At 46.1% G+C, this 12,539-nt stretch overlaps 1 long non-coding RNA gene across 1 annotated transcript; it reads left to right on the top strand.

Annotated features, from left to right (window-relative positions):
* The first annotated feature begins 358 nt into the window (after positions 1–358).
* LOC146246611 (uncharacterized) lies at positions 359–10,155 on the top strand. The gene is made up of 4 exons (XR_014732286.1): positions 359–869; positions 1,949–2,052; positions 9,750–9,764; positions 9,968–10,155. It is a non-coding gene; the product is annotated as an uncharacterized LOC146246611 (long non-coding RNA).
* The last annotated feature ends 2,384 nt before the right edge of the window (positions 10,156–12,539 follow it).

Below are 12,539 nucleotides of genomic sequence, written 5' to 3'. Positions count from 1 at the left end.
TGTGTGTGTGTGTGTGTGTGCATGAGTGTGTGTGTGTGTGTGTGCAGCGATACAGCACGCTAGCACATGCAGCTGTGCAGCACGCTAGCACATGCAGCTGTACATTACGCTAGCACATGCAGCTGTACATTACGCTAGCACATGCAGCTGTACAGCACACTAGCACATGCAGCTGTACATTACGCTAGCACATGCAGCTGTACATTACGCTAGCACATGCAGCTGTACATTACGCTAGCACATGCAGCTGTACATTACGCTAGCACATGCAGCTGTGCAGCACGCTAGCACATGCAGCTGTACAGCACGCTAGCACATGCAGCTGTACATGACGCTAGCACATGCAGCTGTACAGCACACTAACACAGTGCTTCCCACTTTGCCTGTTTTCCTGTCAGCGAGATGACCTGAGGACATCTCTGAGCTTCTACATTTAAATTGTTAAACACATCGTACCTTTAGATGTCAGACAGGATGCCTGCAGAACTCCAGAACCCACTGTGTTTCCACAGAGGGTCCGTTTATGACTGAATTACAGGAAAATACCAGAGTACCAGAACAATCTCTTCAGTGTTGTGTGATGAGGCTCATGCACAATGTGTGGTGGATTGAGATGTTTTACAGCTTTTTATTCTTTTATTCCCACCTACAAGCAGAATGTTTACCGTTGCCAGGGAGAAAACAGGGTATGGTATTCTTTTCACCCTAAATATGTTTCATAAAGCAGTGAGGTATTGTTGCTGGTAAGTGACATTTTGTCTGCCCGTGTCTCAGGAGCAGTGGAGAGGTGCCCTGCAGCGAAACCTTTGAAATATCTGTCTGTGACACCCTCCACCTGCCCTGAGATCAGCCCCAACGACGAGTTGCAGGTTAGGAATCCCTGCCTTTGATTTAGTAAGGGGGGCATAATAGTGCAGATTTCCCAGGAGAGAATAAGTTCACAGATATATGACTCGTAAGGTAAATGTAGCTCCTCATTTCCAATTATGGTTTAGACAGTTTGATTTGGGTCAGAAAGGGAATAGGGAGGGAGGGAGATGGAGAGATAAGGGGGGGGGAAGAGAGAGAGAAAAGAAAGATGGGAGGCCCACGGATACTAGCCTGTTAACCTGCTCGTGCTCACTCACACACACCCTCACATGTACAGAGGAAGACAGGACGGCTGCTCCTCTGGCATTCAGGCTGGACGCTGCATTGGAAGTCTACACAGCATCCTGTGAGAGGGGAACCAGTCTCACACACACACACACACACTCTCTCTCACACACACACACACACACACCTACACACAAACCAAGCGAGGGGGACAAGTCAGACACACACACACACACCAAAGGCACACACATCCTGAGAGAGGGGAACTAGTCACACACACACACACACTCTCTCTCACACACACACACACACACACACTCTCACACACACACACACACACACACTCTCACACACACACACACACACACACCAAAGGCACACACACACCCAGGAGAGAGGGGAAGGAGGTAAAGGAATCAGGCTGTGCCAGCTGCCTATAAAGGACCCACTGATCCAAAGTATAAAAACTAGCCTAGCAACCATCCAGAGAAAGTGAAGCAGCCAGCCTTCTTCTCCCAGGCCTGCCCTGGCACGGCGTCTCTGGAAAGCACGGCCACCGAGAAGAACTGCTGCTAGATAATGGATCATTTCAGAGAGGGGTGGGCCAATGTGCTTTTAAACTAGTGGAGAGTCAATGATGTGAAGAGGGGGAGGTGTCGACACTCTAGGGCGTCAGAGACTGAAGACAGACAGACCGAGAGAGGACTCGCTCGTGCTTTGATACAGGGAGGAGCTAAGTGGATGTTACTGGTCACCAAGATCTAGTGGATGAACTGAGGGCTATGGAAATCCTGTCTTTTTATTGTCATGTAACCCCAGTTCTAACTTAGTCCCAATTTACTGTTTACTCCAGGATTTGGAGCTCCTGAAAGTGCCCACAGCCCTTTCTTCTTGGAATGAGGATCGCTGGAGGCCAAACATGAAAACCTTCCCACTTGTAGGCACACAGACAGAGTTGTAGGTATAACTTCTGATGCAACTTCTCTCATTTATCAAATGTACTCAGGTGACTCTAAGGAGCTCTGGCAGATAAATGTCATAAAGATTCATATCTTGTCCTCTTTCTCACCCACTCCCTCCAGCCTTCCAAAACCAAGAAATCAATTTTCAGGTTTTCTCTCTATGTAATAGCTTGCCTTTTATAGCAGCTGTTGTTTTGCAGCCAAAATCCCCGTCTTTACATTCCTGATCTTATCGAGCCAACACAATTCCTGGGTTTCGGTTAAAAAATTCAATTTTCTGTTGTCCTGGAACTGAAATGAAAAAGTTTGAAGAAAAGGGCTCTATGTGTACACAAAGGTCAAGTCTGTTAGGCTATCTGTGTGTGTGTGTGTGTGTGTGTGTGTGTGTGTGTGTGTGTGTGTGTGTGTGTCTGTGTGTGTGTGTGTGTGTGCGTGTGTGTGAGGTAATGTTAATCAGAGGAGATCAAGGCTCTGCCTTTAAACAGCTTGGTCAGTGTAGTGAGTGTATCTAGCTTGAGTGCAGTTTAGTTCAACAAAGCAACGGCTATAACAAAAGGCCTTCAACCCTGTACTGCCAGCTACTGTAAGTGGTTGTTCAGTCTGTTGCAGTTTTTTATTGATGGTAATAAAAGATTGTGGAATCCCACAAAAGCACTTACACATCTCCAGTGATGGCCCACAATGATATCATGCTGGCATTTTGTGTGTCTGTAGAATACAGAACCAGACGACATTAAGTCAAATGTCTTTGTATAACAATAGCTAAATATAAAGTGCAACACTAGCTTGGTTCTGTACAGTAGCACTATGCAAGTGACAAACCATTACATATGATTGTAATTTGAAGTGAAATTATATCACCTCTTTAAAACGTACCATTAAAACATATTCACATTATAACAATTGACAGCCCTGCAAAACATATAGATCCGTTGTTAATGGATATCTGTTGTAAGAGCCATCCATAAGGGCAGAGTAGTCGCAGTCCCCCAGGGTTCAGTGTGGTCCTGCTGCCTGTTTAGTAAGGTACTGCTGTCCCATCCTGTCAGTCCAGCGCCACGGAGGTCCGCTCTGACGACAGGAAAAACAAGGACCCAACAGAAAATCATTCACCTGCTTACGTCTTCATATCTCTCAGGCAGTTCCCCTCCTGCTGTCAGCCTAGCGTGTGTGTGTGGGTTGCTGTGTGTGTGTGTGTGTGTGTCTGTGTGTGTCTGAGAGACTGCAGATCGGAACGAACATTAGGTGTCAAGCCTGTTTTCCGTCAGGAGGGAAGACGCATCATCTAGACCAGCAAGTAGAGGAGACCAGCCCACACACACACACACACACACACACACACAGCAATCCCAAGCTCTGAAAGTGCTGAAAGATATCTGTATGACTGGAAGGATGAGTTGAGAAGACAAAGGGGCCGAGATCCTCCCAGATGCCCCAAATACATCCTAGCACACAGAGCCAGAAAGAGAACTCAATTATCATGTCTTAACCCGTGACAATGCTGCATTCACTCCCACATTCAAATACTCCTGCTGGCTTCCTGCCAGCCAAGGCTTTAGCCCAGATCACAATAAACCTTTGAAACCCACTAGCAGCATGCACTTTCAAAGCATACGCACTTTCCTTGCATACTTTTGAAAACTGAATGGGTTTGCTTGACTTCCTTTGATGTGGGGTGTAGTGGAGGGGGGGGAGGGGAGGGGAGGGGAGGGGGGAAGGCGTGTGACATATTCCTGTGGCTGTGTGTTTGCTGTTTCAAACACCTGTATGCACACCATGTCTGCCTGGTGCAGTCTCGTGGCACAGAGCCGGGGCTTGTGATGTGGCCAGAATGAGAAAGCGATGGAGAAAGGGAGAGGGAGGAGATGAAGGTGTTGAAGATGGGAGAGGAAGACAAGAAAGGCAGAGAGAGAGCGACAGAGGGAGGAAGGGAGAGAGAGAAAGGGAGGGAGGGAGGGCCAGAGATCATGGTGAAGAAAGTAAGGTGTATCAGTGAAGAGCGTGGTTGACAAGGTCTTGCATCACAGGCAAAGGCAGAGGCAGCGCGACGATTGGCTGGAGCTGGGGTCGTGACCTGCGTTATTACAGAAGCACTCTGAGCCAGAGGCTGCATGAAGCCTTTGGGCCGCGTCGCACGGCTTCCTGGGCTGTAATGAAGACAAAGGCTGGGTGTCACACTTACAACCTGCTCTGATTATTAACAACACTCTCTGCTGAGGGACAAGGTCAGACTGTAATTTCATGAACAACTTATTTGCAATGTTTCGTAACAGATGTAAGCCTCCCCTTATGCCCCTCGTGCCTCGATACAGAGCATCCATTTTCAATTTCATTTATCATAGTTTGTCATTTTGGTCTCTTCGAGAAGTATGGATTGAGGAAATCAGCTTGACTAAATAATATTTACTGTAGAAATATCAAATCAAATTGTGTTTGCATTAGATACAAGCAATGTCACAGAGGGCTTCTCTTACGCCCATAGAACTGCACCTGAACCAACCCTCAAATAAATTGGTCTGGGGCTGTCTGATGGTAGTGGTTGGAACCTGTAGATGGACAGACATTTTTGGGAGAGGCACAATTTTCACTTCTTGGTGAACACACACACACAAACACAAAACACATACATCACCCAGCCATATTTGAGAAGGATCAGATCGGTTTCTCTGACCACATTGACTTATGTATTTCTAACAGTGAAATCAAACATTTGCTCCCTGTCACTCCAACTCTAGCCCACAGCTGGTGCCCCTGACCCACTCCATCTCACACTTTCATGTCTGTCTGACCCCAAAATGAAGGAAAAAAAAAAGCAAACCTGCCAGCAGTCTGCCACTGGGCTCTACACCAGTGGAGCGTGTGTCTGCCCTAGGAAGCGCTGACTGCAGCTTTGGACCTGTGTGTGCCACAGCTGTCTGAGAGGAGTTTGTACCACCACAACACTGCTCAGAGGTCACGGGGAGGTCAGCGCTGACTGGCAACCCAACTGTAGAGGGAGGAGGAGGAGGGGGGGCTGTTTTCCTGAGCAACTTCAGCTCATAGCAAGTGTGTGTTCCCCGATGCGGGATGTAAAGTAGGTTTGTTGTAAGCAGAATATCTAAAGCTATAACATGCTTTCTCAAACAACATAATTTCTCATGAAATAGTTAGAAAAACACAGAAAGACGCTATAGTTTTCTGTTTTCATGAATATTTTACTATATTGTAGTCTTTTTATGTCTTTTAATAAAACATAACCTGAATCGTATGTATTCTGCATCATGAAATATGGCCATAGACCACATGTTGCACCAGCGTAAATAAATGATTCGTCAGCTACAGTAATTACACAGTGTTCTTTTCATACGTAGTTTGACGTGGATTGATTAGTGTTCATATCACTACAGTAGCCTCTCCTGACTGCAGACAGAAGCAGTGGCTGAGCATGAACAGTTTCCTCATTTACACTCCAGTCATTCCGCAGAGGCATTTCGTTTTCTCCGGCTGACCACTTAAAGTGCACGCGCTCCCATCAGTAATGTTTCTTTGTGATTGGTTCTCTCCTCCGGTTTCTCTCATCCCAGTGCTGTAATGTCCAGGGTCTGGTGCCTAATGGATAGTAACACAGCTCGTCTGCTCTGGGCCCCGGTTGGGCCTTTAGATGGTACAAAACTTCAGCAACAATGAGCTGCAGCTCCACAGTCTCTGTAGTTGAGTTTGTAAAAGTCCTTGGGCGTGCTGTGGTTTGAGTGTTTGTGTTCGTATCAACGTCAGCTCATTACAGTCGGCGATTCATCCAGTTTTTTTTACTGTTAGATTTTACAAATTTGATTAATCGTTGTCCTTGTTGCGACGCAAAAGACATGCATATTTTGTTTAATTTCCCCAGGCAGCATATTTATGAATGTATGTACGTACCTTACATCAGTTGTGTGTGTGTGTGTAAATGGAACGCTAATTAACGATGGCCAAGTCTTCCATTCTCCAGAGAAATCATTGCTATGACAACTTCATCAGACTGTGAAGCACAATGAAAAGAAACGCAGATGAATTCCAGTCTCCCTCTCTCCTGTACCAGTCATTCATGTTCTGTGTGTAGTTAGCATTCATGTCTGAGGGACGAGAGCACTAGAAAGACAAAGTAAAGGATGAAACGGGGTCGCCCTGGTGGCTCACCAGAGAAGTGCGTGTACCATAAGTTAATGCCTCACCGTAGCGGCCTGGGTTCAAATCCAGCCCGGGGCACTTTGCTACACGTCTTACCCTCTCTCTCTCCCTTGCCCTTCCTGTCTGCAGTGAACAGTCCCTATCCGACAAAGCATGAAAAAGCCGAAAAAGTTTAGGTTTATGAAGAAAAAGCAAAAGGGGGGGTTGAAGTTTGGGGAGGGTGAGAAGAGGAGGAGCGTCAGAGTGAGGGATGGAAGGAGAGACGCGGGCGTGGCATCCCAGCGGCAGATGGAGAGCAGCAGGTGTCGGGGTGGAGAGGGACCTCCGCTCATGTCGTCAGCGTTTCGCTGCGATGCTCTCTGACAGTGAGGGGGATGGATGGGATGGTAGGATGCAGTCTGTAGCCATTAGCAGAACCTCGGTAGGAGTCCACCGATGCTCCATTCTCCCCCCCCCCCCCCCACACACACACACTTTTTTAACACACACACAAGAAAATTATATTCAACGACCGCATCCCCAGTTATTATAAAAAGTTGTCCCACCCACATTTGAAAACAAAACTACACCCAGGGGTGAGACAGGTATCCTTTTATGGGTCCTGAGATGAGGCCGTGGTGAGGCGGATACACTGAAGAGAAGAAGCTGTGCTGAGGCTTGTCTCCGAGGGACTCTGAACTTACAGACTTACATCCCCCAGCTGTCTGCAGCTCATCAGAGGAAGCCTTCGCACCACCCCTCAGCTGCAACCTGGGGAATTAGGACTGATGAATAGAATGTTCTGCAGCACATTAGTGGAGACAAACAACCAAGCAGTGTGTGCTGCAGCTGATAACATACCTTCCCTGTGAGTGTGTGTGTGTGGGTGTGTGTGTGTGTGTGTGTGTGGGTGTGGGTGTGTGTGTGTGTGTGTGTGGGAGTGGGTGAGGGGGAGGGGCGGCTTGTGGAGGAAAATTGTTGTTAAGGTTAGATTGTTTGTCTGAAGGATATAGGCTGTGTCTTCTTGTTTATGTTCCTGTGTGTGTGTATGTGTGCGAGTACACGTGTGGATAGTCCACCGATCATTTACATTACATTTAGTCATAGAGCAGAGCGACTTACAGTAAGTACAGGGACATTCCCCGAGGCAAGTAGGGTGAAGTGCCTTGCCCAAGGACACAACAACATTTGGCAGGGCCGGGAATCAAACTGGCAACCTTTAGATCACTAGCCCGATTCCCTAACTGTTTAGCCACCTGACTCCCTGTCAACAATGCACTTGTCCTCTGCTCATTGTTATGACAACTTTAGAAGACTTTGGATCACAATGTAAAGAAAGCGGATATAATTCATTTGGTTAAGTCAGTAACATTAATCCCAAGTGATTGTCTTTGCCTTATTTTTTTTCCAAATGACTGCAAATACTGCTTTCCAATTCCAAATATGTTCAGTACAGTACTCAGTTAAGTCCTACCGATTAGAAATGTACACATCAAAACTAAGAATCATTGTGGAATAGATCATCTTTATTCCCAACCATTACATAACAGTGAGGCTGAATGCATTGACAGTGTTGTTGTCATTTTGAGCAGCCATTACTGGTAAATGAACAGAGGTGCTGAAGTGTGACCCACCAGGGGTTCTCACCAAGTGTAGACTTCTGTCACATCTTTTGGGTTCAGAGAAACAGGCGTAATGGGGGTAGCGTCTTGAATATATTAAACTAATAATATCAACACTCCTGTATGCTAATGAAGCATGTGTGTGTGCATGCATTCAGTATGTCAGAAGAGCCTCTGGGTCTTCTGAGAATGCATCTAAAGCTGTGGGTTGGTCTCGCTACTCTGAAATGAGGAGGTGTGTGCGTGACTGGAGATGCTGGGTCAGGTGAGACCGACAGAAGAGAAGGAGAGAGATGGAAGGAGAGGGATGGAAGGAGAGAGATGGAAGGACAGAGATGGAAGGAGAGAGATGGAAGGAGAGAGATGGAAGGACAGAGATGGAAGGAGAGAGATGGCGGGATGTGAAAGAAAGATGAAGATCTTGATTCTCAAGGGATTCTGTCATGCCAAACACACTGGTCTCATCTCTACAGACAGTTTTTCATGTAATTCTATTCCAGACCTGAAACATTGGCTCCTTTTTTTTTTTTTTTTTTACAGACAGATCTCATTCAAAATTCATACAATCCAGGAATATTAATGAAAATTACCATTCTAATTGACAAATGACTATCTTAATGAAATTATAGAGGGAGGATCACTCAAAAGCGTTACTTTCTGAGAAGGATAACATGCTCTCGTGGCATTGCACATTTTCTATCATGATAGATAATAGGCACCGCTAATTGGACTGTTGATGAGTACAGTACCATAGTCCCTCCCCAGAGAAGGGATTCCAAGGTCTATCATTTAAAGATAGCCGACACGTCCTCTCGCTTTTAATTGAAAACCTCAAAAAAAAAAAAGTAATAGCTTTCGCCTGAGCACTCAACCAATCCAGTAGATAGCAGCATCCATTGACTTGGGTAATTATTTCAGAATTTAACTTTTGTGTGGGGAAAGAGATTGTGCCAGCCGGTTCTGTATTAACGAGCTGGTGGTGTTTGCTCAAAGAAAAAATATCTCGTGTTTTGGCGGATGTGCTGTGGTGCATGCTAATCAATGCTAATAGCTGGATGTATGTAATTGAGCTGATTAAAAAGGGGGAGGAGTATGGCATCCTGTGGGAGGAGTCTGCATGGGAGGAGTCTGCATGGGAGGGGTCTGCATGGGAGGAGTCTGCATGGGAGGGGTCTGCATGGGAGGGGTCTGCATGGGAGGAGTCTGCATGGGAGGAGTCTGCATGGGAGGGGTCGGTCTCCACCGGCAGCTTCTTTACCAAGATGGATGGCGGCGATCTGTCGGTGTGAGGTAATTAAATCATATCCTTCCTCTTGAAGGGGAGTCGAAATCATTTACAATGAAATTAATGAATGCAAATGACAGGTTACCTCTCTGTGGCTCATCACACTGATTATATTGCAGTCAGGGATTCACCCAATAACACCCTGTTCCTGTCAGAGACAATCAAGGGAGAAGTGCATGTGACTCTTTCACTTTTTCATTGCAGCCAGGACTTTGGCTTTTCATACCATATGGGGCTTCGGGGCATAATTTGTATACAATGAATAGTGCTAATTTTACAGTTTCCTGCTAAATGGTGACAAGGATTGTTCATTTAGCATTCCTCCACTCACTTATCTCCACATGGGCAGCCTGCCTGTCATAATTGGAAATATGTCTTTGTTACTCACAAAGGGATTCCAGTTCATTTGCAGAACAATTACATTTATATTTAGACATGGACAAGGAGTCTCTGGAAACACTATCCTCTAGTGAATTCGATGAAAACCCATAATCTAGGACATCAAGAAGCCAGGTAGTCTCCTGAAAGTTGTTTTTGCTCAATTAAGGCTGCCTCCCTCAGATGGTTCGATCTTCCTCCGTCAAACCTCTCTGTTGTGACACTTTTTCACCAACCCATAGAATAAATTATATTAATGTGTTCTTCTTCCATTGTTTTCAGGAGAGAAACAACATTGTGAGTATAAACGCTTGAACAATTATTATAATACAAAACAAGGTAAAAAAGCCATGTAAAATCACAAAAAAAACACAAATAATCTGTCAAATCTTGCCAAAATGTCTGTCACAGTGTGATTTATAACTGTACGATGAAACCTCCCGGAAATACAGTATGCAACTTCATACATTCCGTTTATAAACGCCACACCTCGGAGACAGCTGGACCAGATGACATTCATGACCCCCTGAACTGTCTCGTGTGCATCGCAGAAACATTCTCCCTGACAGATCCTCCTTTGAGTACAGTGTGAGCAGCTGAATAAGGGGCCAGGCACAGAAGGAAAAGGACTTATTATTATTATTATTACTGCTGCTACATATCTTGTTTCTTATACACGTCTCAACACCTGGGAATAAAATCAAGTCAGTGTAAAACTCTCATCTCTTTCTGTTTCTGTTCTCCTCACATCATCCTCCACATCTGTACCTCAATCTTCTTGTTCTGTCTTCAAGAATACAGCGATACCTCCCCTGCGGTATGTCAGCATTTCTCTGTAGCCTCTCCCTGTACTAAAGTTGGGAACCAAAACCCAGCTTTAAGAGCACAGTGGTCTTCAGAGAGTGGTTTCCAGTTTGCATGTGGTTCCTCCAGGTACCGTCCCAGCTTCAGCCAGCAGGGAGACGGTGTAGCAGGAACACTGACTGTCACCTCCGGCCTCCACACTCGCATACACACAGGTGTCCATGTACTCTGCGTACAAACACACACACAAACACACACAAACACACAAACACACAGGCCTTTGTGTTCCGAAAGCCACCATGCACATCTCTCTTGCTGATAGCTTCACCCCACACCTCGTAATTAGGTCCAGCTGTGAGGCTGTGTGCTTCTGTGTGTGTGTGTGGGTGTGTGTGTGTGTGTGCAGATTTGTGTGTGCTGCTAGACAGGGTGTAGGAAGACTGTCTCTGAAGGTTCCAATTAAGAACTCATGTATCTTTTCTCTCTTTGTGTGGCCCTTCACTCCATAGGTGTTCATGTGCTCGGCTTCCATTGTTCCTCTCCTTCCTCCCTGGCATTCATGGGCCCTCCATGTCTGTATGAATGTGTGAAAATAGGATTTTGCCTTTCTGCTTCTCCACCCAGCCTGTCACGAGTCTCTCGTTTTAGACACTCTGTTTCCACCAGACAGGGATAGCACAATGAATCACCAATCGGTGATGTCAAGAAGCATTACCTCAATTGGTTTCCAGTCGAAGCCCCAACAACTCTTTGGGTCATACTTTTAAGAATGAGACAACCAATTGAACTTAAATGATGCGTGTTGAGCAAAACCAAGTAGCCAGTTTTCCCAAGACACGTAGAGGACGTTAGCAGACACGTAGAGGACGTTGCACCCTCTGGTCCTTTGCGCTGACATGCAGGAGGACACCCGTTCGTTCATGCCCTTGTCACAGAGCTGTCAGGCCTGCCACTGCTTGACCTCTGTCTGCCTGCACACTCTGCTCTTCTCTTTCATTAGCAAAATCAATAAGGACACATAATGGCTTTTTAAATAGGAGGACAGGAGGGTTTGTGTGTGTGTGTGTGTGTGTGTGTGTGTGTGTGTGTGTGTGTGTGTGTGTATGCGTGCATGTGTGTGCTTGTGTATACGTGTGCTGTGTGTGCTTGTGTTTGAGAAGTTTGTTTTTTAGGAGAATATGAAGTATAGCATACTTAGTGAGGAGGTTTCACATGGGTACACACACACACTTGTAAATGACTGTCTTTCACTGGCACTTCCACCAAGAGATCAGTCAGCAGATGTGATGCGTGATGGATGCTGTCACCTTGTGGTGTCCCTGTGGAGTCCTGTGCGTGCGCGCATATGTGTGTGTGTGTGTGTGTGTGTGTGTGTGTGTGGCATCCATGCAGAGCCAAGATGCCAGAAATGCAATGGAGAGAAAATGTCAGATCTGGGAATTGTGAACAGACGGAGGAGTGTGTGTGTGTAGTGTGTGTGTGTAGTGTGTGTGTGTGTGTGTGTGTGTGTGCGCGTGTGTGTGTGACAGAAAGGTGTGAATGTCATAGGGGAGATGTGTTCCATCCTACTGCTTCTGATAAATCACAGATATCAGGCAGCTAGTGGTTGTTAAAGACATGCGAGATAGTCCAGCGAGGACCCCCATCTGGCTGCTGTTCTGGCTGGCTGGGGGACGTGACCCTCGTGGAGACACAGACCGGGAATACGGACCACAGGATGGAGACGGACTCACTTCTGCAGTAACCTCCTGGTCCGGTTCTCCTTTTTAATCAAGCTTCAGCCAGACTCTACATCGCAGAACGACCAACTGACAGACACGTATTTCAATTTGACCTCGTTTGTGACCTGCTTTTGGTATGAAAGTGCAGTTGTTTTAGGAGGAAGAGATGTTAGAGGGATGGTAGAGGATGTGACTCATGTTAGACCAGTTGTATGGAGCAGGCAGCCAGGCACTCGTCTGTCTATTCACCAGCAATGCTGCATATTCACAACTCAATACTAAGAAGTCCACATAGCTACGGGCAAGTACAAACATACAAGTTTATATTGCTATTCCTGTGTGGACTCACACTTCTATCCCATTCAAAATCTTGTTTTTCCTAACCCTGATCTCGATCCCAACCTTAACTCAAAAACCCAACATGAACCATATATTTACCCTTAAACCTAAACCCATCCCTGACTTCTAATCTCAACCCCTTAACCAAAACGGCCCTAAGATTCCCTAATAACAACACCTGAACATGTGACAGCCAGGAACACGTCCC

This window comes from Hypomesus nipponensis, chromosome 19 (genome assembly GCF_054491055.1).
Source record: "Hypomesus nipponensis isolate SF chromosome 19, ASM5449105v1, whole genome shotgun sequence".
NCBI lineage: Eukaryota > Metazoa > Chordata > Actinopteri > Osmeriformes > Osmeridae > Hypomesus > Hypomesus nipponensis.
The sequence above is the reverse complement of the archived record's forward strand: the minus strand, read 5'-3'. Positions and strand labels throughout refer to the sequence as shown.